This window comes from Hyla sarda, unplaced genomic scaffold, assembly GCF_029499605.1.
Source record: "Hyla sarda isolate aHylSar1 unplaced genomic scaffold, aHylSar1.hap1 scaffold_1630, whole genome shotgun sequence".
Taxonomy (NCBI): domain Eukaryota; kingdom Metazoa; phylum Chordata; class Amphibia; order Anura; family Hylidae; genus Hyla; species Hyla sarda.
Genome location: NW_026608267.1, coordinates 31,579 through 52,585, shown reverse-complemented (window position 1 = coordinate 52,585; position 21,007 = coordinate 31,579). Strand labels below are relative to the sequence as shown.

The following is a 21,007-nucleotide window of genomic DNA, read 5'->3' as shown; positions in this document are numbered from 1 at the left end:
CTGCTCAAAGGTGACCTCATAAGAACCCTTGCGAGGAGCCTCATTAACGCTGAATATTTCTGACTTGTCCACTCCAAGCTTCAGCATGATGATGTCCCGAACCAGGTAAACAACATTGTTCTTCACAGCACTTCCGGGATCCACCTCCAAACGAATGGTATTCTTCAGACCAGCCATCTCTCCAGGCAGAACTGTCGGCACGAAACCACAGAAAGAGAATCCCTTCCAGCAAACTGGGTAAACCCAGAGATCGCACCCTCAGGCGAGACCAAGGCAACTGCACTTGATCTTAGCCAAAAGGCCGAGAAGCGATAACCGTGAAAGGGGCGGGCCCAACAAGGTCCCCTTCATGGGCACTATCACTGCTTGCTGTCAGGGAGGCTGCCAGACAATTTTCCATGCACACTCTGGGCTGGGGGGCAGTCAACCACCAGTACACACAGCAGAACCTAAACCCATACCATTATTGCTAAGCAGCAAGACAGGGGCCCATTGCACTCCCACGGGGCCTTTTTAAATGCAATCCATAACCCGGATTTGCCAGGAACCCTTCTTACTCCTCCTACTTGCATGTGACACTGGGCTTAGGATCTGCATAGGAAACACACACACAAGCACACACCTACCTTTGTTGCCTGCAGATGCCTCCTTGGCTGTCCCCAAACGGTATCAAACCAACACCCACGGGAAGCTGTAAGCATAGAGGACATGCCTGCACCCCATTGGACTTACCTGTGTGGGTTAAATCCGGGTTATTTGACAACCTATGGCGGTGATGGTTCTGCTCAGGCAGAGCAGTGCTGATGCTCCTCATAAAGCTGTCGCTGCTGTGAAGGTTCTAGGTGACATCACAAATCCCTATGGTTACATACACAACAAAGCTGGGTTGTTGTTGTTTACACTCTGCAAGGCCTGTGGAAGTGAGTGACATCATAGCACTGTAGTTCTGAGGGTTCTAGATGGATGCAACAATCTCCTGTTGCTTCTATGAAGGCCATAATAGACGACATCACCAAACAGCTCCATAGTCACATACACAGCAAAGGAGAGATGTTGTTTACACCTAGTGATGTCAGTGGTATTGAGTGACATCACAGCACAGTGCTAAGGCTCCTGGGCCTGGACACAGCAGCGGCTGCAATATCTCAACGGAGAATACGTTTATATATATGTGTGTGTGTGCGCGTATATATATATATATATATATATATATATATATATATATATATATATATATATTTCTCCGCCGAAATCACTTTTAAACCCATTTCCACCTTTTTTTCCCTTCTCTTCCTCTTACTTTTTTTTCACGTTTTTTTACGTTTTTCTCCTTTTCGCCTCTTTTCTGGGCGTATTATTCTTCTTTTTCTTCTTTTTTTTCGTCTAATGCATACCCCATCAGTGCAGCAATGCTTATTCAATACCGCCAGCAGATGGAGACACTGGGGGATAATTTTCTAAGGATTTATACTGATTTTTCCTGTCTGAATTTGTCGCACAGAAAGTTGCAGGCCAAATATGTGTGACATTTCTGCGACTTTAGCTTCTAGAGCATTTTTACAACATTATACATAGGTGCTGAATACATAAAAAGCGACTGTTCAGCGACAGACAAGTCGCATCGGCTGAAAGTAGGCCAGAATGTCAGTCCATGTTGGAGCAGGTTTAGATACAGTCTAAAGCATAGATCTCAAAGTCTGTGCACAGAATTTAGCAAGGGCCTCGCACCTTCTGATGCATCAGGTAGGTGCACAATAGCATAGCCTAACCCTCTGTACTTTGGTCTATATTGATGCGGGACATAGACAGCCAGCTGATGACCAATCCATTAGTGCAATGGATGGCTGGAAGCATTTGTCTTTGCCTTTGCAATACCACAGAAGCAATGCATGGTCAATGTACAGCAATGACACACCTGTGTGAACAGCCAGGAGACCCCCCCCCCCCCCCCCCCCATGTTATGTTACATAGTTACATAGTTAGTACGGTCGAAAAAAGACATATGTCCATCACGTTCAACCAGGGAATTAAGGGGTAGGGGTGTGGCGCGATATTGGGGAAGGGATGAGATTTTATATTTCTTCATAAGCATTAATCTTATTTTGTCAATTAGGAACATTCAGCACCCACCCGCTATCAAGGCAGCTGCCTATCATGTCATGCCCTACCTGCACAGGTGTGCTGGCTACTCAAATGATCCAATTAAGGAGGCCATTTAGTCAGCAGCAGCAGAAGTCCTGTGCCTGGACGCTCCAACAGGGGCCAGACACAAGCAGAAGCAGAAGCAGCAGAAGCAGCAGCAGCACCACCTTTTGTTTTTTGGCTGCAGCAGCAGCAAGGCCCACAGGGCTGGCTAGCTGGCTAGCCAGCAAGCAGGTAGCAATGAAAGTAGGAATCTTTCTTTTTAACCCTGTAAGGGGGTGGTGCACTGTACCCGAAGATACTGCCATATCGGGTCAATGCATAGGGCGACGGAAGCAAGCTTCGAAATCGGCCCCCGTTCTCAAAAATCCATTTAATATATGGTCCCCAGATAGGGGACGTATCAGATATTAAACTGATAAGAACAGATACTACACTTGATCTTAGCCAAAAGGCCGAGAAGCGATAACCGTGAAAGGGGCGGGCCCAACAAGGTCCCCTTCATGGGCACTATCACTGCTTGCTGTCAGGGAGGCTGCCAGACAATTTTCCATGCACACTCTGGGCTGGGGGGCAGTCAACCACCAGTACACACAGCAGAACCTAAACCCATACCATTATTGCTAAGCAGCAAGACAGGGGCCCATTGCACTCCCACGGGGCCTTTTTAAATGCAATCCATAACCCGGATTTGCCAGGAACCCTTCTTACTCCTCCTACTTGCATGTGACACTGGGCTTAGGATCTGCATAGGAAACACACACACAAGCACACACCTACCTTTGTTGCCTGCAGATGCCTCCTTGGCTGTCCCCAAACGGTATCAAACCAACACCCACGGGAAGCTGTAAGCATAGAGGACATGCCTGCACCCCATTGGACTTACCTGTGTGGGTTAAATCCGGGTTATTTGACAACCTATGGCGGTGATGGTTCTGCTCAGGCAGAGCAGTGCTGATGCTCCTCATAAAGCTGTCGCTGCTGTGAAGGTTCTAGGTGACATCACAAATCCCTTTGGTTACATACACAACAAAGCTGGGTTGTTGTTGTTTACACTCTGCAAGGCCTGTGGAAGTGAGTGACATCATAGCACTGTAGTTCTGAGGGTTCAAGATGGATGCAACAATCTCCTGTTGCTTCTATGAAGGCCGTAATAGACGACATCACCAAACAGCTCCATAGTCACATACACAGCAAAGGAGAGATGTTGTTTACACCTAGTGATGTCAGTGGTATTGAGTGACATCACAGCACAGTGCTAAGGCTCCTGGGCCTGGACACAGCAGCGGCTGCAATATCTCAACGGAGAATACGTTTATATCTATGTGTGTGTGTGCGCATATATATATATATATATATATATATATATATATATATATATATATTTCTCCGCCGAAATCACTTTTAAACCCATTTCCACCTTTTTTTCCCTTCTCTTCCTCTTACTTTTTTTTCACGTTTTTTTACGTTTTTCTCCTTTTCGCCTCTTTTCTGGGCGTATTATTCTTCTTTTTCTTCTTTTTTTTCGTCTAATGCATACCCCATCAGTGCAGCAATGCTTATTCAATACCGCCAGCAGATGGAGACACTGGGGGATAATTTTCTAAGGATTTATACTGATTTTTCCTGTCTGAATTTGTCGCACAGAAAGTTGCAGGCCAAATATGTGTGACATTTCTGCGACTTTAGCTTCTAGAGCATTTTTACAACATTATACATAGGTGCTGAATACATAAAAAGCGACTGTTCAGCGACAGACAAGTCGCATCGGCTGAAAGTAGGCCAGAATGTCAGTCCATGTTGGAGCAGGTTTAGATACAGTCTAAAGCATAGATCTCAAAGTCTGTGCACAGAATTTAGCAAGGGCCTCGCACCTTCTGATGCATCAGGTAGGTGCACAATAGCATAGCCTAACCCTCTGTACTTTGGTCTATATTGATGCGGGACATAGACAGCCAGCTGATGACCAATCCATTAGTGCAATGGATGGCTGGAAGCATTTGTCTTTGCCTTTGCAATACCACAGAAGCAATGCATGGTCAATGTACAGCAATGACACACCTGTGTGAACAGCCAGGAGACCCCCCCCCCCCCCCCCCCATGTTATGTTACATAGTTACATAGTTAGTACGGTCGAAAAAAGACATATGTCCATCACGTTCAACCAGGGAATTAAGGGGTAGGGGTGTGGCGCGATATTGGGGAAGGGATGAGATTTTATATTTCTTCATAAGCATTAATCTTATTTTGTCAATTAGGAACATTCAGCACCCACCCGCTATCAAGGCAGCTGCCTATCATGTCATGCCCTACCTGCACAGGTGTGCTGGCTACTCAAATGATCCAATTAAGGAGGCCATTTAGTCAGCAGCAGCAGAAGTCCTGTGCCTGGACGCTCCAACAGGGGCCAGACACAAGCAGAAGCAGAAGCAGCAGAAGCAGCAGCAGCACCACCTTTTGTTTTTTGGCTGCAGCAGCAGCAAGGCCCACAGGGCTGGCTAGCTGGCTAGCCAGCAAGCAGGTAGCAATGAAAGTAGGAATCTTTCTTTTTAACCCTGTAAGGGGGTGGTGCACTGTACCCGAAGATACTGCCATATCGGGTCAATGCATAGGGCGACGGAAGCAAGCTTCGAAATCGGCCCCCGTTCTCAAAAATCCATTTAATATATGGTCCCCAGATAGGGGACGTATCAGATATTAAACTGATAAGAACAGATACTACACTTGATCTTAGCCAAAAGGCCGAGAAGCGATAACCGTGAAAGGGGCGGGCCCAACAAGGTCCCCTTCATGGGCACTATCACTGCTTGCTGTCAGGGAGGCTGCCAGACAATTTTCCATGCACACTCTGGGCTGGGGGGCATTCAACCACCAGTACACACAGCAGAACCTAAACCCATACCATTATTGCTAAGCAGCAAGACAGGGGCCCATTGCACTCCCACGGGGCCTTTTTAAATGCAATCCATAACCCGGATTTGCCAGGAACCCTTCTTACTCCTCCTACTTGCATGTGACACTGGGCTTAGGATCTGCATAGGAAACACACACACAAGCACACACCTACCTTTGTTGCCTGCAGATGCCTCCTTGGCTGTCCCCAAACGGTATCAAACCAACACCCACGGGAAGCTGTAAGCATAGAGGACATGCCTGCACCCCATTGGACTTACCTGTGTGGGTTAAATCCGGGTTATTTGACAACCTATGGCGGTGATGGTTCTGCTCAGGCAGAGCAGTGCTGATGCTCCTCATAAAGCTGTCGCTGCTGTGAAGGTTCTAGGTGACATCACAAATCCCTTTGGTTACATACACAACAAAGCTGGGTTGTTGTTGTTTACACTCTGCAAGGCCTGTGGAAGTGAGTGACATCATAGCACTGTAGTTCTGAGGGTTCAAGATGGATGCAACAATCTCCTGTTGCTTCTATGAAGGCCGTAATAGACGACATCACCAAACAGCTCCATAGTCACATACACAGCAAAGGAGAGATGTTGTTTACACCTAGTGATGTCAGTGGTATTGAGTGACATCACAGCACAGTGCTAAGGCTCCTGGGCCTGGACACAGCAGCGGCTGCAATATCTCAACGGAGAATACGTTTATATCTATGTGTGTGTGTGCGCATATATATATATATATATATATATATATATATATATATATATATATATATATATTCTCCGCCGAAATCACTTTTAAACCCATTTCCACCTTTTTTTCCCTTCTCTTCCTCTTACTTTTTTTTCACGTTTTTTTACGTTTTTCTCCTTTTCGCCTCTTTTCTGGGCGTATTATTCTTCTTTTTCTTCTTTTTTTTTCGTCTAATGCATACCCCATCAGTGCAGCAATGCTTATTCAATACCGCCAGCAGATGGAGACACTGGGGGATAATTTTCTAAGGATTTATACTGATTTTTCCTGTCTGAATTTGTCGCACAGAAAGTTGCAGGCCAAATATGTGTGACATTTCTGCGACTTTAGCTTCTAGAGCATTTTTACAACATTATACATAGGTGCTGAATACATAAAAAGCGACTGTTCAGCGACAGACAAGTCGCATCGGCTGAAAGTAGGCCAGAATGTCAGTCCATGTTGGAGCAGGTTTAGATACAGTCTAAAGCATAGATCTCAAAGTCTGTGCACAGAATTTAGCAAGGGCCTCGCACCTTCTGATGCATCAGGTAGGTGCACAATAGCATAGCCTAACCCTCTGTACTTTGGTCTATATTGATGCGGGACATAGACAGCCAGCTGATGACCAATCCATTAGTGCAATGGATGGCTGGAAGCATTTGTCTTTGCCTTTGCAATACCACAGAAGCAATGCATGGTCAATGTACAGCAATGACACACCTGTGTGAACAGCCAGGAGACCCCCCCCCCCCCCCCCCATGTTATGTTACATAGTTACATAGTTAGTACGGTCGAAAAAAGACATATGTCCATCACGTTCAACCAGGGAATTAAGGGGTAGGGGTGTGGCGCGATATTGGGGAAGGGATGAGATTTTATATTTCTTCATAAGCATTAATCTTATTTTGTCAATTAGGAACATTCAGCACCCACCCGCTATCAAGGCAGCTGCCTATCATGTCATGCCCTACCTGCACAGGTGTGCTGGCTACTCAAATGATCCAATTAAGGAGGCCATTTAGTCAGCAGCAGCAGAAGTCCTGTGCCTGGACGCTCCAACAGGGGCCAGACACAAGCAGAAGCAGAAGCAGCAGAAGCAGCAGCAGCACCACCTTTTGTTTTTTGGCTGCAGCAGCAGCAAGGCCCACAGGGCTGGCTAGCTGGCTAGCCAGCAAGCAGGTAGCAATGAAAGTAGGAATCTTTCTTTTTAACCCTGTAAGGGGGTGGTGCACTGTACCCGAAGATACTGCCATATCGGGTCAATGCATAGGGCGACGGAAGCAAGCTTCGAAATCGGCCCCCGTTCTCAAAAATCCATTTAATATATGGTCCCCAGATAGGGGACGTATCAGATATTAAACTGATAAGAACAGATACTACACTTGATCTTAGCCAAAAGGCCGAGAAGCGATAACCGTGAAAGGGGCGGGCCCAACAAGGTCCCCTTCATGGGCACTATCACTGCTTGCTGTCAGGGAGGCTGCCAGACAATTTTCCATGCACACTCTGGGCTGGGGGGCAGTCAACCACCAGTACACACAGCAGAACCTAAACCCATACCATTATTGCTAAGCAGCAAGACAGGGGCCCATTGCACTCCCACGGGGCCTTTTTAAATGCAATCAATAACCCGGATTTGCCAGGAACCCTTCTTACTCCTCCTACTTGCATGTGACACTGGGCTTAGGATCTGCATAGGAAACACACACACAAGCACACACCTACCTTTGTTGCCTGCAGATGCCTCCTTGGCTGTCCCCAAACGGTATCAAACCAACACCCACGGGAAGCTGTAAGCATAGAGGACATGCCTGCACCCCATTGGACTTACCTGTGTGGGTTAAATCCGGGTTATTTGACAACCTATGGCGGTGATGGTTCTGCTCAGGCAGAGCAGTGCTGATGCTCCTCATAAAGCTGTCGCTGCTGTGAAGGTTCTAGGTGACATCACAAATCCCTTTGGTTACATACACAACAAAGCTGGGTTGTTGTTGTTTACACTCTGCAAGGCCTGTGGAAGTGAGTGACATCATAGCACTGTAGTTCTGAGGGTTCAAGATGGATGCAACAATCTCCTGTTGCTTCTATGAAGGCCGTAATAGACGACATCACCAAACAGCTCCATAGTCACATACACAGCAAAGGAGAGATGTTGTTTACACCTAGTGATGTCAGTGGTATTGAGTGACATCACAGCACAGTGCTAAGGCTCCTGGGCCTGGACACAGCAGCGGCTGCAATATCTCAACGGAGAATACGTTTATATCTATGTGTGTGTGTGCGCATATATATATATATATATATATATATATATATATATATATATATATTTCTCCGCCGAAATCACTTTTAAACCCATTTCCACCTTTTTTTCCCTTCTCTTCCTCTTACTTTTTTTTCACGTTTTTTTACGTTTTTCTCCTTTTCGCCTCTTTTCTGGGCGTATTATTCTTCTTTTTCTTCTTTTTTTTCGTCTAATGCATACCCCATCAGTGCAGCAATGCTTATTCAATACCGCCAGCAGATGGAGACACTGGGGGATAATTTTCTAAGGATTTATACTGATTTTTCCTGTCTGAATTTGTCGCACAGAAAGTTGCAGGCCAAATATGTGTGACATTTCTGCGACTTTAGCTTCTAGAGCATTTTTACAACATTATACATAGGTGCTGAATACATAAAAAGCGACTGTTCAGCGACAGACAAGTCGCATCGGCTGAAAGTAGGCCAGAATGTCAGTCCATGTTGGAGCAGGTTTAGATACAGTCTAAAGCATAGATCTCAAAGTCTGTGCACAGAATTTAGCAAGGGCCTCGCACCTTCTGATGCATCAGGTAGGTGCACAATAGCATAGCCTAACCCTCTGTACTTTGGTCTATATTGATGCGGGACATAGACAGCCAGCTGATGACCAATCCATTAGTGCAATGGATGGCTGGAAGCATTTGTCTTTGCCTTTGCAATACCACAGAAGCAATGCATGGTCAATGTACAGCAATGACACACCTGTGTGAACAGCCAGGAGACCCCCCCCCCCCCCCCCCCCATGTTATGTTACATAGTTACATAGTTAGTACGGTTGAAAAAAGACATATGTCCATCACGTTCAACCAGGGAATTAAGGGGTAGGGGTGTGGCGCGATATTGGGGAAGGGATGAGATTTTATATTTCTTCATAAGCATTAATCTTATTTTGTCAATTAGGAACATTCAGCACCCACCCGCTATCAAGGCAGCTGCCTATCATGTCATGCCCTACCTGCACAGGTGTGCTGGCTACTCAAATGATCCAATTAAGGAGGCCATTTAGTCAGCAGCAGCAGAAGTCCTGTGCCTGGACGCTCCAACAGGGGCCAGACACAAGCAGAAGCAGAAGCAGCAGCAGCACCACCTTTTGTTTTTTGGCTGCAGCAGCAGCAAGGCCCACAGGGCTGGCTAGCTGGCTAGCCAGCAAGCAGGTAGCAATGAAAGTAGGAATCTTTCTTTTTAACCCTGTAAGGGGGTGGTGCACTGTACCCGAAGATACTGCCATATCGGGTCAATGCATAGGGCGACGGAAGCAAGCTTCGAAATCGGCCCCCGTTCTCAAAAATCCATTTAATATATGGTCCCCAGATAGGGGACGTATCAGATATTAAACTGATAAGAACAGATACTACACTTGATCTTAGCCAAAAGGCCGAGAAGCGATAACCGTGAAAGGGGCGGGCCCAACAAGGTCCCCTTCATGGGCACTATCACTGCTTGCTGTCAGGGAGGCTGCCAGACAATTTTCCATGCACACTCTGGGCTGGGGGGCAGTCAACCACCAGTACACACAGCAGAACCTAAACCCATACCATTATTGCTAAGCAGCAAGACAGGGGCCCATTGCACTCCCACGGGGCCTTTTTAAATGCAATCCATAACCCGGATTTGCCAGGAACCCTTCTTACTCCTCCTACTTGCATGTGACACTGGGCTTAGGATCTGCATAGGAAACACACACACAAGCACACACCTACCTTTGTTGCCTGCAGATGCCTCCTTGGCTGTCCCCAAACGGTATCAAACCAACACCCACGGGAAGCTGTAAGCATAGAGGACATGCCTGCACCCCATTGGACTTACCTGTGTGGGTTAAATCCGGGTTATTTGACAACCTATGGCGGTGATGGTTCTGCTCAGGCAGAGCAGTGCTGATGCTCCTCATAAAGCTGTCGCTGCTGTGAAGGTTCTAGGTGACATCACAAATCCCTTTGGTTACATACACAACAAAGCTGGGTTGTTGTTGTTTACACTCTGCAAGGCCTGTGGAAGTGAGTGACATCATAGCACTGTAGTTCTGAGGGTTCAAGATGGATGCAACAATCTCCTGTTGCTTCTATGAAGGCCGTAATAGACGACATCACCAAACAGCTCCATAGTCACATACACAGCAAAGGAGAGATGTTGTTTACACCTAGTGATGTCAGTGGTATTGAGTGACATCACAGCACAGTGCTAAGGCTCCTGGGCCTGGACACAGCAGCGGCTGCAATATCTCAACGGAGAATACGTTTATATCTATGTGTGTGTGTGCGCATATATATATATATATATATATATATATATATATATATATATATATTTCTCCGCCGAAATCACTTTTAAACCCATTTCCACCTTTTTTTCCCTTCTCTTCCTCTTACTTTTTTTTCACGTTTTTTTACGTTTTTCTCCTTTTCGCCTCTTTTCTGGGCGTATTATTCTTCTTTTTCTTCTTTTTTTTCGTCTAATGCATACCCCATCAGTGCAGCAATGCTTATTCAATACCGCCAGCAGATGGAGACACTGGGGGATAATTTTCTAAGGATTTATACTGATTTTTCCTGTCTGAATTTGTCGCACAGAAAGTTGCAGGCCAAATATGTGTGACATTTCTGCGACTTTAGCTTCTAGAGCATTTTTACAACATTATACATAGGTGCTGAATACATAAAAAGCGACTGTTCAGCGACAGACAAGTCGCATCGGCTGAAAGTAGGCCAGAATGTCAGTCCATGTTGGAGCAGGTTTAGATACAGTCTAAAGCATAGATCTCAAAGTCTGTGCACAGAATTTAGCAAGGGCCTCGCACCTTCTGATGCATCAGGTAGGTGCACAATAGCATAGCCTAACCCTCTGTACTTTGGTCTATATTGATGCGGGACATAGACAGCCAGCTGATGACCAATCCATTAGTGCAATGGATGGCTGGAAGCATTTGTCTTTGCCTTTGCAATACCACAGAAGCAATGCATGGTCAATGTACAGCAATGACACACCTGTGTGAACAGCCAGGAGACCCCCCCCCCCCCCCCATGTTATGTTACATAGTTACATAGTTAGTACGGTCGAAAAAAGACATATGTCCATCACGTTCAACCAGGGAATTAAGGGGTAGGGGTGTGGCGCGATATTGGGGAAGGGATGAGATTTTATATTTCTTCATAAGCATTAATCTTATTTTGTCAATTAGGAACATTCAGCACCCACCCGCTATCAAGGCAGCTGCCTATCATGTCATGCCCTACCTGCACAGGTGTGCTGGCTACTCAAATGATCCAATTAAGGAGGCCATTTAGTCAGCAGCAGCAGAAGTCCTGTGCCTGGACGCTCCAACAGGGGCCAGACACAAGCAGAAGCAGAAGCAGCAGAAGCAGCAGCAGCACCACCTTTTGTTTTTTGGCTGCAGCAGCAGCAAGGCCCACAGGGCTGGCTAGCTGGCTAGCCAGCAAGCAGGTAGCAATGAAAGTAGGAATCTTTCTTTTTAACCCTGTAAGGGGGTGGTGCACTGTACCCGAAGATACTGCCATATCGGGTCAATGCATAGGGCGACGGAAGCAAGCTTCGAAATCGGCCCCCGTTCTCAAAAATCCATTTAATATATGGTCCCCAGATAGGGGACGTATCAGATATTAAACTGATAAGAACAGATTTTTTATCTAAAGCCGAGGAACGTGCTTTCGATTCACCCAAAGTGCAAGAAAAAGTGCAAACGTGTTACACTAAAAAAACGTGCACAAAGGATGCGGTCTATCGCAAGCCCTTCTCCGATAGGAGAGAGGCCCCCCAACAAACCTTACCCTTCGCCTCCGGACCAAAAGGTACCTGCGAGGTTCCAGGTTCGATGTCCCTTTTCGCCGAAGCTACTAGGGGACCACAAATGCTCCCGGCATCCCCCTTGGCGTTAGCCAAGGTATCTGCCCGCAGAGCCGATTACGGTAGGTACCCTGCAAAAGCAGGAGTACCCGGGGTGTTTGCAGGGAGGTGCGGAACCTAATGGCCACACACACCTCCCCTAGACCGCCAGGAGGGACACCCAGAAGGGCTACCGCATCCTGACCAATCCTGTGAACACACAACACGCAAAAAGTGACACAGTGAGACAAAAAAGAAATAAATAAGTGAATGTGTGCAGATATACTGCCCGGACATCCGGCCGGATCTATAAAAATTTCTCTGATCCTAGCCAGAAGGCCGGGAATCAAGAGGTGAGTGCCACAAGGTGAAGAGATTATGGTGCCCGTGCTTCAACTCAGTGAGTCTATCCTCCCAGTGAGTTTCGGCACCTCGGGGTCACCACTCCCCGAGGCACAAAAGTACCTCGGCTCTAGACCCTCTCAGCCTCATGGCGAGACCCGGAGGGAACAGGTCACATCGGGGCAGCCGTCGAGCTGATTCCTCAGAACCAGCCCCGGAAAGCCCTGGTACACCTGCATCCTCCATGCAGCACCCATCCCCACCAGCCCCATACCGGCGTTACTGTCCACTGGCATGAAAAACTGATAAGAACAGATACTACACTTGATCTTAGCCAAAAGGCCGAGAAGCGATAACCGTGAAAGGGGCGGGCCCAACAAGGTCCCCTTCATGGGCACTATCACTGCTTGCTGTCAGGGAGGCTGCCAGACAATTTTCCATGCACACTCTGGGCTGGGGGGCAGTCAACCACCAGTACACACAGCAGAACCTAAACCCATACCATTATTGCTAAGCAGCAAGACAGGGGCCCATTGCACTCCCACGGGGCCTTTTTAAATGCAATCCATAACCCGGATTTGCCAGGAACCCTTCTTACTCCTCCTACTTGCATGTGACACTGGGCTTAGGATCTGCATAGGAAACACACACACAAGCACACACCTACCTTTGTTGCCTGCAGATGCCTCCTTGGCTGTCCCCAAACGGTATCAAACCAACACCCACGGGAAGCTGTAAGCATAGAGGACATGCCTGCACCCCATTGGACTTACCTGTGTGGGTTAAATCCGGGTTATTTGACAACCTATGGCGGTGATGGTTCTGCTCAGGCAGAGCAGTGCTGATGCTCCTCATAAAGCTGTCGCTGCTGTGAAGGTTCTAGGTGACATCACAAATCCCTTTGGTTACATACACAACAAAGCTGGGTTGTTGTTGTTTACACTCTGCAAGGCCTGTGGAAGTGAGTGACATCATAGCACTGTAGTTCTGAGGGTTCAAGATGGATGCAACAATCTCCTGTTGCTTCTATGAAGGCCGTAATAGACGACATCACCAAACAGCTCCATAGTCACATACACAGCAAAGGAGAGATGTTGTTTACACCTAGTGATGTCAGTGGTATTGAGTGACATCACAGCACAGTGCTAAGGCTCCTGGGCCTGGACACAGCAGCGGCTGCAATATCTCAACGGAGAATACGTTTATATATATGTGTGTGTGTGCGCGTATATATATATATATATATATATATATATATATATATATTTCTCCGCCGAAATCACTTTTAAACCCATTTCCACCTTTTTTTCCCTTCTCTTCCTCTTACTTTTTTTTCACGTTTTTTTACGTTTTTCTCCTTTTCGCCTCTTTTCTGGGCGTATTATTCTTCTTTTTCTTCTTTTTTTTCGTCTAATGCATACCCCATCAGTGCAGCAATGCTTATTCAATACCGCCAGCAGATGGAGACACTGGGGGATAATTTTCTAAGGATTTATACTGATTTTTCCTGTCTGAATTTGTCGCACAGAAAGTTGCAGGCCAAATATGTGTGACATTTCTGCGACTTTAGCTTCTAGAGCATTTTTACAACATTATACATAGGTGCTGAATACATAAAAAGCGACTGTTCAGCGACAGACAAGTCGCATCGGCTGAAAGTAGGCCAGAATGTCAGTCCATGTTGGAGCAGGTTTAGATACAGTCTAAAGCATAGATCTCAAAGTCTGTGCACAGAATTTAGCAAGGGCCTCGCACCTTCTGATGCATCAGGTAGGTGCACAATAGCATAGCCTAACCCTCTGTACTTTGGTCTATATTGATGCGGGACATAGACAGCCAGCTGATGACCAATCCATTAGTGCAATGGATGGCTGGAAGCATTTGTCTTTGCCTTTGCAATACCACAGAAGCAATGCATGGTCAATGTACAGCAATGACACACCTGTGTGAACAGCCAGGAGACCCCCCCCCCCCCCCCCCCATGTTATGTTACATAGTTACATAGTTAGTACGGTCGAAAAAAGACATATGTCCATCACGTTCAACCAGGGAATTAAGGGGTAGGGGTGTGGCGCGATATTGGGGAAGGGATGAGATTTTATATTTCTTCATAAGCATTAATCTTATTTTGTCAATTAGGAACATTCAGCACCCACCCGCTATCAAGGCAGCTGCCTATCATGTCATGCCCTACCTGCACAGGTGTGCTGGCTACTCAAATGATCCAATTAAGGAGGCCATTTAGTCAGCAGCAGCAGAAGTCCTGTGCCTGGACGCTCCAACAGGGGCCAGACACAAGCAGAAGCAGAAGCAGCAGAAGCAGCAGCAGCACCACCTTTTGTTTTTTGGCTGCAGCAGCAGCAAGGCCCACAGGGCTGGCTAGCTGGCTAGCCAGCAAGCAGGTAGCAATGAAAGTAGGAATCTTTCTTTTTAACCCTGTAAGGGGGTGGTGCACTGTACCCGAAGATACTGCCATATCGGGTCAATGCATAGGGCGACGGAAGCAAGCTTCGAAATCGGCCCCCGTTCTCAAAAATCCATTTAATATATGGTCCCCAGATAGGGGACGTATCAGATATTAAACTGATAAGAACAGATACTACACTTGATCTTAGCCAAAAGGCCGAGAAGCGATAACCGTGAAAGGGGCGGGCCCAACAAGGTCCCCTTCATGGGCACTATCACTGCTTGGTGTCAGGGAGGCTGCCAGACAATTTTCCATGCACACTCTGGGCTGGGGGGCAGTCAACCACCAGTACACACAGCAGAACCTAAACCCATACCATTATTGCTAAGCAGCAAGACAGGGGCCCATTGCACTCCCACGGGGCCTTTTTAAATGCAATCCATAACCCGGATTTGCCAGGAACCCTTCTTACTCCTCCTACTTGCATGTGACACTGGGCTTAGGATCTGCATAGGAAACACACACACAAGCACACACCTACCTTTGTTGCCTGCAGATGCCTCCTTGGCTGTCCCCAAACAGTATCAAACCAACACCCACGGGAAGCTGTAAGCATAGAGGACATGCCTGCACCCCATTGGACTTACCTGTGTGGGTTAAATCCGGGTTATTTGACAACCTATGGCGGTGATGGTTCTGCTCAGGCAGAGCAGTGCTGATGCTCCTCATAAAGCTGTCGCTGCTGTGAAGGTTCTAGGTGACATCACAAATCCCTTTGGTTACATACACAACAAAGCTGGGTTGTTGTTGTTTACACTCTGCAAGGCCTGTGGAAGTGAGTGACATCATAGCACTGTAGTTCTGAGGGTTCAAGATGGATGCAACAATCTCCTGTTGCTTCTATGAAGGCCGTAATAGACGACATCACCAAACAGCTCCATAGTCACATACACAGCAAAGGAGAGATGTTGTTTACACCTAGTGATGTCAGTGGTATTGAGTGACATCACAGCACAGTGCTAAGGCTCCTGGGCCTGGACACAGCAGCGGCTGCAATATCTCAACGGAGAATACGTTTATATCTATGTGTGTGTGTGCGCATATATATATATATATATATATATATATATATATATATATATATTTCTCCGCCGAAATCACTTTTAAACCCATTTCCACCTTTTTTTCCCTTCTCTTCCTCTTACTTTTTTTTCACGTTTTTTTACGTTTTTCTCCTTTTCGCCTCTTTTCTGGGCGTATTATTCTTCTTTTTCTTCTTTTTTTTCGTCTAATGCATACCCCATCAGTGCAGCAATGCTTATTCAATACCGCCAGCAGATGGAGACACTGGGGGATAATTTTCTAAGGATTTATACTGATTTTTCCTGTCTGAATTTGTCGCACAGAAAGTTGCAGGCCAAATATGTGTGACATTTCTGCGACTTTAGCTTCTAGAGCATTTTTACAACATTATACATAGGTGCTGAATACATAAAAAGCGACTGTTCAGCGACAGACAAGTCGCATCGGCTGAAAGTAGGCCAGAATGTCAGTCCATGTTGGAGCAGGTTTAGATACAGTCTAAAGCATAGATCTCAAAGTCTGTGCACAGAATTTAGCAAGGGCCTCGCACCTTCTGATGCATCAGGTAGGTGCACAATAGCATAGCCTAACCCTCTGTACTTTGGTCTATATTGATGCGGGACATAGACAGCCAGCTGATGACCAATCCATTAGTGCAATGGATGGCTGGAAGCATTTGTCTTTGCCTTTGCAATACCACAGAAGCAATGCATGGTCAATGTACAGCAATGACACACCTGTGTGAACAGCCAGGAGACCCCCCCCCCCCCCCCCCCATGTTATGTTACATAGTTACATAGTTAGTACGGTCGAAAAAAGACATATGTCCATCACGTTCAACCAGGGAATTAAGGGGTAGGGGTGTGGCGCGATATTGGGGAAGGGATGAGATTTTATATTTCTTCATAAGCATTAATCTTATTTTGTCAATTAGGAACATTCAGCACCCACCCGCTATCAAGGCAGCTGCCTATCATGTCATGCCCTACCTGCACAGGTGTGCTGGCTACTCAAATGATCCAATTAAGGAGGCCATTTAGTCAGCAGCAGCAGAAGTCCTGTGCCTGGACGCTCCAACAGGGGCCAGACACAAGCAGAAGCAGAAGCAGCAGAAGCAGCAGAAGCAGCAGCAGCACCACCTTTTGTTTTTTGGCTGCAGCAGCAGCAAGGCCCACAGGGCTGGCTAGCTGGCTAGCCAGCAAGCAGGTAGCAATGAAAGTAGGAATCTTTCTTTTTAACCCTGTAAGGGGGTGGTGCACTGTACCCGAAGATACTGCCATATCGGGTCAATGCATAGGGCGACGGAAGCAAGCTTCGAAATCGGCCCCCGTTCTCAAAAATCCATTTAATATATGGTCCCCAGATAGGGGACGTATCAGATATTAAACTGATAAGAACAGATACTACACTTGATCTTAGCCAAAAGGCCGAGAAGCGATAACCGTGAAAGGGGCGGGCCCAACAAGGTCCCCTTCATGGGCACTATCACTGCTTGCTGTCAGGGAGGCTGCCAGACAATTTTCCATGCACACTCTGGGCTGGGGGGCAGTCAACCACCAGTACACACAGCAGAACCTAAACCCATACCATTATTGCTAAGCAGCAAGACAGGGGCCCATTGCACTCCCACGGGGCCTTTTTAAATGCAATCCATAACCCGGATTTGCCAGGAACCCTTCTTACTCCTCCTACTTGCATGTGACACTGGGCTTAGGATCTGCATAGGAAACACACACACAAGCACACACCTACCTTTGTTGCCTGCAGATGCCTCCTTGGCTGTCCCCAAACGGTATCAAACCAACACCCACGGGAAGCTGTAAGCATAGAGGACATGCCTGCACCCCATTGGACTTACCTGTGTGGGTTAAATCCGGGTTATTTGACAACCTATGGCGGTGATGGTTCTGCTCAGGCAGAGCAGTGCTGATGCTCCTCATAAAGCTGTCGCTGCTGTGAAGGTTCTAGGTGACATCACAAATCCCTTTGGTTACATACACAACAAAGCTGGGTTGTTGTTGTTTACACTCTGCAAGGCCTGTGGAAGTGAGTGACATCATAGCACTGTAGTTCTGAGGGTTCAAGATGGATGCAACAATCTCCTGTTGCTTCTATGAAGGCCGTAATAGACGACATCACCAAACAGCTCCATAGTCACATACACAGCAAAGGAGAGATGTTGTTTACACCTAGTGATGTCAGTGGTATTGAGTGACATCACAGCACAGTGCTAAGGCTCCTGGGCCTGGACACAGCAGCGGCTGCAATATCTCAACGGAGAATACGTTTATATCTATGTGTGTGTGTGCGCATATATATATATATATATATATATATATATATATATATATATATATATTTCTCCGCCGAAATCACTTTTAAACCCATTTCCACCTTTTTTTCCCTTCTCTTCCTCTTACTTTTTTTTCACGTTTTTTTACGTTTTTCTCCTTTTCGCCTCTTTTCTGGGCGTATTATTCTTCTTTTTCTTCTTTTTTTTCGTCTAATGCATACCCCATCAGTGCAGCAATGCTTATTCAATACCGCCAGCAGATGGAGACACTGGGGGATAATTTTCTAAGGATTTATACTGATTTTTCCTGTCTGAATTTGTCGCACAGAAAGTTGCAGGCCAAATATGTGTGACATTTCTGCGACTTTAGCTTCTAGAGCATTTTTACAACATTATACATAGGTGCTGAATACATAAAAAGCGACTGTTCAGCGACAGACAAGTCGCATCGGCTGAAAGTAGGCCAGAATGTCAGTCCATGTTGGAGCAGGTTTAGATACAGTCTAAAGCATAGATCTCAAAGTCTGTGCACAGAATTTAGCAAGGGCCTCGCACCTTCTGATGCATCAGGTAGGTGCACAATAGCATAGCCTAACCCTCTGTACTTTGGTCTATATTGATGCGGGACATAGACAGCCAGCTGATGACCAATCCATTAGTGCAATGGATGGCTGGAAGCATTTGTCTTTGCCTTTGCAATACCACAGAAGCAATGCATGGTCAATGTACAGCAATGACACACCTGTGTGAACAGCCAGGAGACCCCCCCATGTTATGTTACATAGTTACATAGTTAGTACGGTCGAAAAAAGACATATGTCCATCACGTTCAACCAGGGAATTAAGGGGTAGGGGTGTGGCGCGATATTGGGGAAGGGATGAGATTTTATATTTCTTCATAAGCATTAATCTTATTTTGTCAATTAGGAACATTCAGCACCCACCCGCTATCAAGGCAGCTGCCTATCATGTCATGCCCTACCTGCACAGGTGTGCTGGCTACTCAAATGATCCAATTAAGGAGGCCATTTAGTCAGCAGCAGCAGAAGTCCTGTGCCTGGACGCTCCAACAGGGGCCAGACACAAGCAGAAGCAGAAGCAGCAGAAGCAGCAGCAGCACCACCTTTTGTTTTTTGGCTGCAGCAGCAGCAAGGCCCACAGGGCTGGCTAGCTGGCTAGCCAGCAAGCAGGTAGCAATGAAAGTAGGAATCTTTCTTTTTAACCCTGTAAGGGGGTGGTGCACTGTACCCGAAGATACTGCCATATCGGGTCAATGCATAGGGCGACGGAAGCAAGCTTCGAAATCGGCCCCCGTTCTCAAAAATCCATTTAATATATGGTCCCCAGATAGGGGACGTATCAGATATTAAACTGATAAGAACAGATACTACACTTGATCTTAGCCAAAAGGCCGAGAAGCGATAACCGTGAAAGGGGCGGGCCCAACAAGGTCCCCTTCATGGGCACTATCACTGCTTGCTGTCAGGGAGGCTGCCAGACAATTTTCCATGCACACTCTGGGCTGGGGGGCAGTCAACCACCAGTACACACAGCAGAACCTAAACCCATACCATTATTGCTAAGCAGCAAGACAGGGGCCCATTGCACTCCCACGGGGCCTTTTTAAATGCAATCCATAACCCGGATTTGCCAGGAACCCTTCTTACTCCTCCTACTTGCATGTGACACTGGGCTTAGGATCTGCATAGGAAACACACACACAAGCACACACCTACCTTTGTTGCCTGCAGATGCCTCCTTGGCTGTCCCCAAACGGTATCAAACCAACACCCACGGGAAGCTGTAAGCATAGAGGACATGCCTGCACCCCATTGGACTTACCTGTGTGGGTTAAATCCGGGTTATTTGACAACCTATGGCGGTGATGGTTCTGCTCAGGCAGAGCAATGCTGATGCTCCTCATAAAGCTGTCGCTGCTGTGAAGGTTCTAGGTGACATCACAAATCCCTTTGGTTACATACACAACAAAGCTGGGTTGTTGTTGTTTACACTCTGCAAGGCCTGTGGAAGTGAGTGACATCATAGCACTGTAGTTCTGAGGGTTCAAGATGGATGCAACAATCTCCTGTTGCTTCTATGAAGGCCGTAATAGACGACATCACCAAACAGCTCCATAGTCACATACACAGCAAAGGAGAGATGTTGTTTACACCTAGTGATGTCAGTGGTATTGAGTGACATCACAGCACAGTGCTAAGGCTCCTGGGCCTGGACACAGCAGCGGCTGCAATATCTCAACGGAGAATACGTTTATATCTATGTGTGTGTGTGCGCATATATATATATATATATATATATATATATATATATATATTTCTCCGCCGAAATCACTTTTAAACCCATTTCCACCTTTTTTTCCCTTCTCTTCCTCTTACTTTTTTTTCACGTTTTTTTACGTTTTTCTCCTTTTCGCCTCTTTTCTGGGCGTATTATTCTTCTTTTTCTTCTTTTTTTTCGTCTAATGCATACCCCATCAGTGCAGCAATGCTTATTCAATACCGCCAGCAGATGGAGACACTGGGGGATAATTTTCTAAGGATTTATACTGATTTTTCCTGTCTGAATTTGTCGCACAGAAAGTTGCAGGCCAAATATGTGTGACATTTCTGCGACTTTAGCTTCTAGAGCATTTTTACAACATTATACATAGGTGCTGAATACATAAAAAGCGACTGTTCAGCGACAGACAAGTCGCATCGGCTGAAAGTAGGCCAGAATGTCAGTCCATGTTGGAGCAGGTTTAGATACAGTCTAAAGCATAGATCTCAAAGTCTGTGCACAGAATTTAGCAAGGGCCTCGCACCTTCTGATGCATCAGGTAGGTGCACAATAGCATAGCCTAACCCTCTGTACTTTGGTCTATATTGATGCGGGACATAGACAGCCAGCTGATGACCAATCCATTAGTGCAATGGATGGCTGGAAGCATTTGTCTTTGCCTT

General features: G+C 46.5%; 8 non-coding genes and 1 pseudogene across 8 annotated transcripts; all 9 read right to left on the bottom strand.

The window, feature by feature from the left end:
* Positions 1 to 2,418: 2,418 nt before the first annotated feature.
* On the bottom strand, positions 2,419 to 2,609 carry LOC130311385 (U2 spliceosomal RNA). Its single transcript, XR_008859783.1, has one exon. It is a non-coding gene; the product is annotated as a U2 spliceosomal RNA (small nuclear RNA).
* A 2,096-nt stretch (positions 2,610 to 4,705) lies between these two features.
* LOC130311384 (U2 spliceosomal RNA) lies at positions 4,706 to 4,896 on the bottom strand. The gene has a single exon (XR_008859782.1). It is a non-coding gene; the product is annotated as a U2 spliceosomal RNA (small nuclear RNA).
* A 2,103-nt stretch (positions 4,897 to 6,999) lies between these two features.
* On the bottom strand, positions 7,000 to 7,190 carry LOC130311383 (U2 spliceosomal RNA). The gene has a single exon (XR_008859781.1). It is a non-coding gene; the product is annotated as a U2 spliceosomal RNA (small nuclear RNA).
* A 2,088-nt stretch (positions 7,191 to 9,278) lies between these two features.
* Positions 9,279 to 9,469, bottom strand: LOC130311382 (U2 spliceosomal RNA). Its single transcript, XR_008859780.1, has one exon. It is a non-coding gene; the product is annotated as a U2 spliceosomal RNA (small nuclear RNA).
* A 2,093-nt stretch (positions 9,470 to 11,562) lies between these two features.
* Positions 11,563 to 11,772, bottom strand: LOC130311390 (U2 spliceosomal RNA; annotated as a pseudogene).
* A 655-nt stretch (positions 11,773 to 12,427) lies between these two features.
* LOC130311397 (U2 spliceosomal RNA) lies at positions 12,428 to 12,615 on the bottom strand. Its single transcript, XR_008859789.1, has one exon. It is a non-coding gene; the product is annotated as a U2 spliceosomal RNA (small nuclear RNA).
* Positions 12,616 to 14,705: 2,090 nt separating this feature from the next.
* LOC130311381 (U2 spliceosomal RNA) lies at positions 14,706 to 14,896 on the bottom strand. The gene has a single exon (XR_008859779.1). It is a non-coding gene; the product is annotated as a U2 spliceosomal RNA (small nuclear RNA).
* Positions 14,897 to 16,999: 2,103 nt separating this feature from the next.
* Positions 17,000 to 17,190, bottom strand: LOC130311380 (U2 spliceosomal RNA). The gene has a single exon (XR_008859778.1). It is a non-coding gene; the product is annotated as a U2 spliceosomal RNA (small nuclear RNA).
* A 2,086-nt stretch (positions 17,191 to 19,276) lies between these two features.
* On the bottom strand, positions 19,277 to 19,467 carry LOC130311379 (U2 spliceosomal RNA). The gene has a single exon (XR_008859777.1). It is a non-coding gene; the product is annotated as a U2 spliceosomal RNA (small nuclear RNA).
* Positions 19,468 to 21,007: the final 1,540 nt, after the last annotated feature.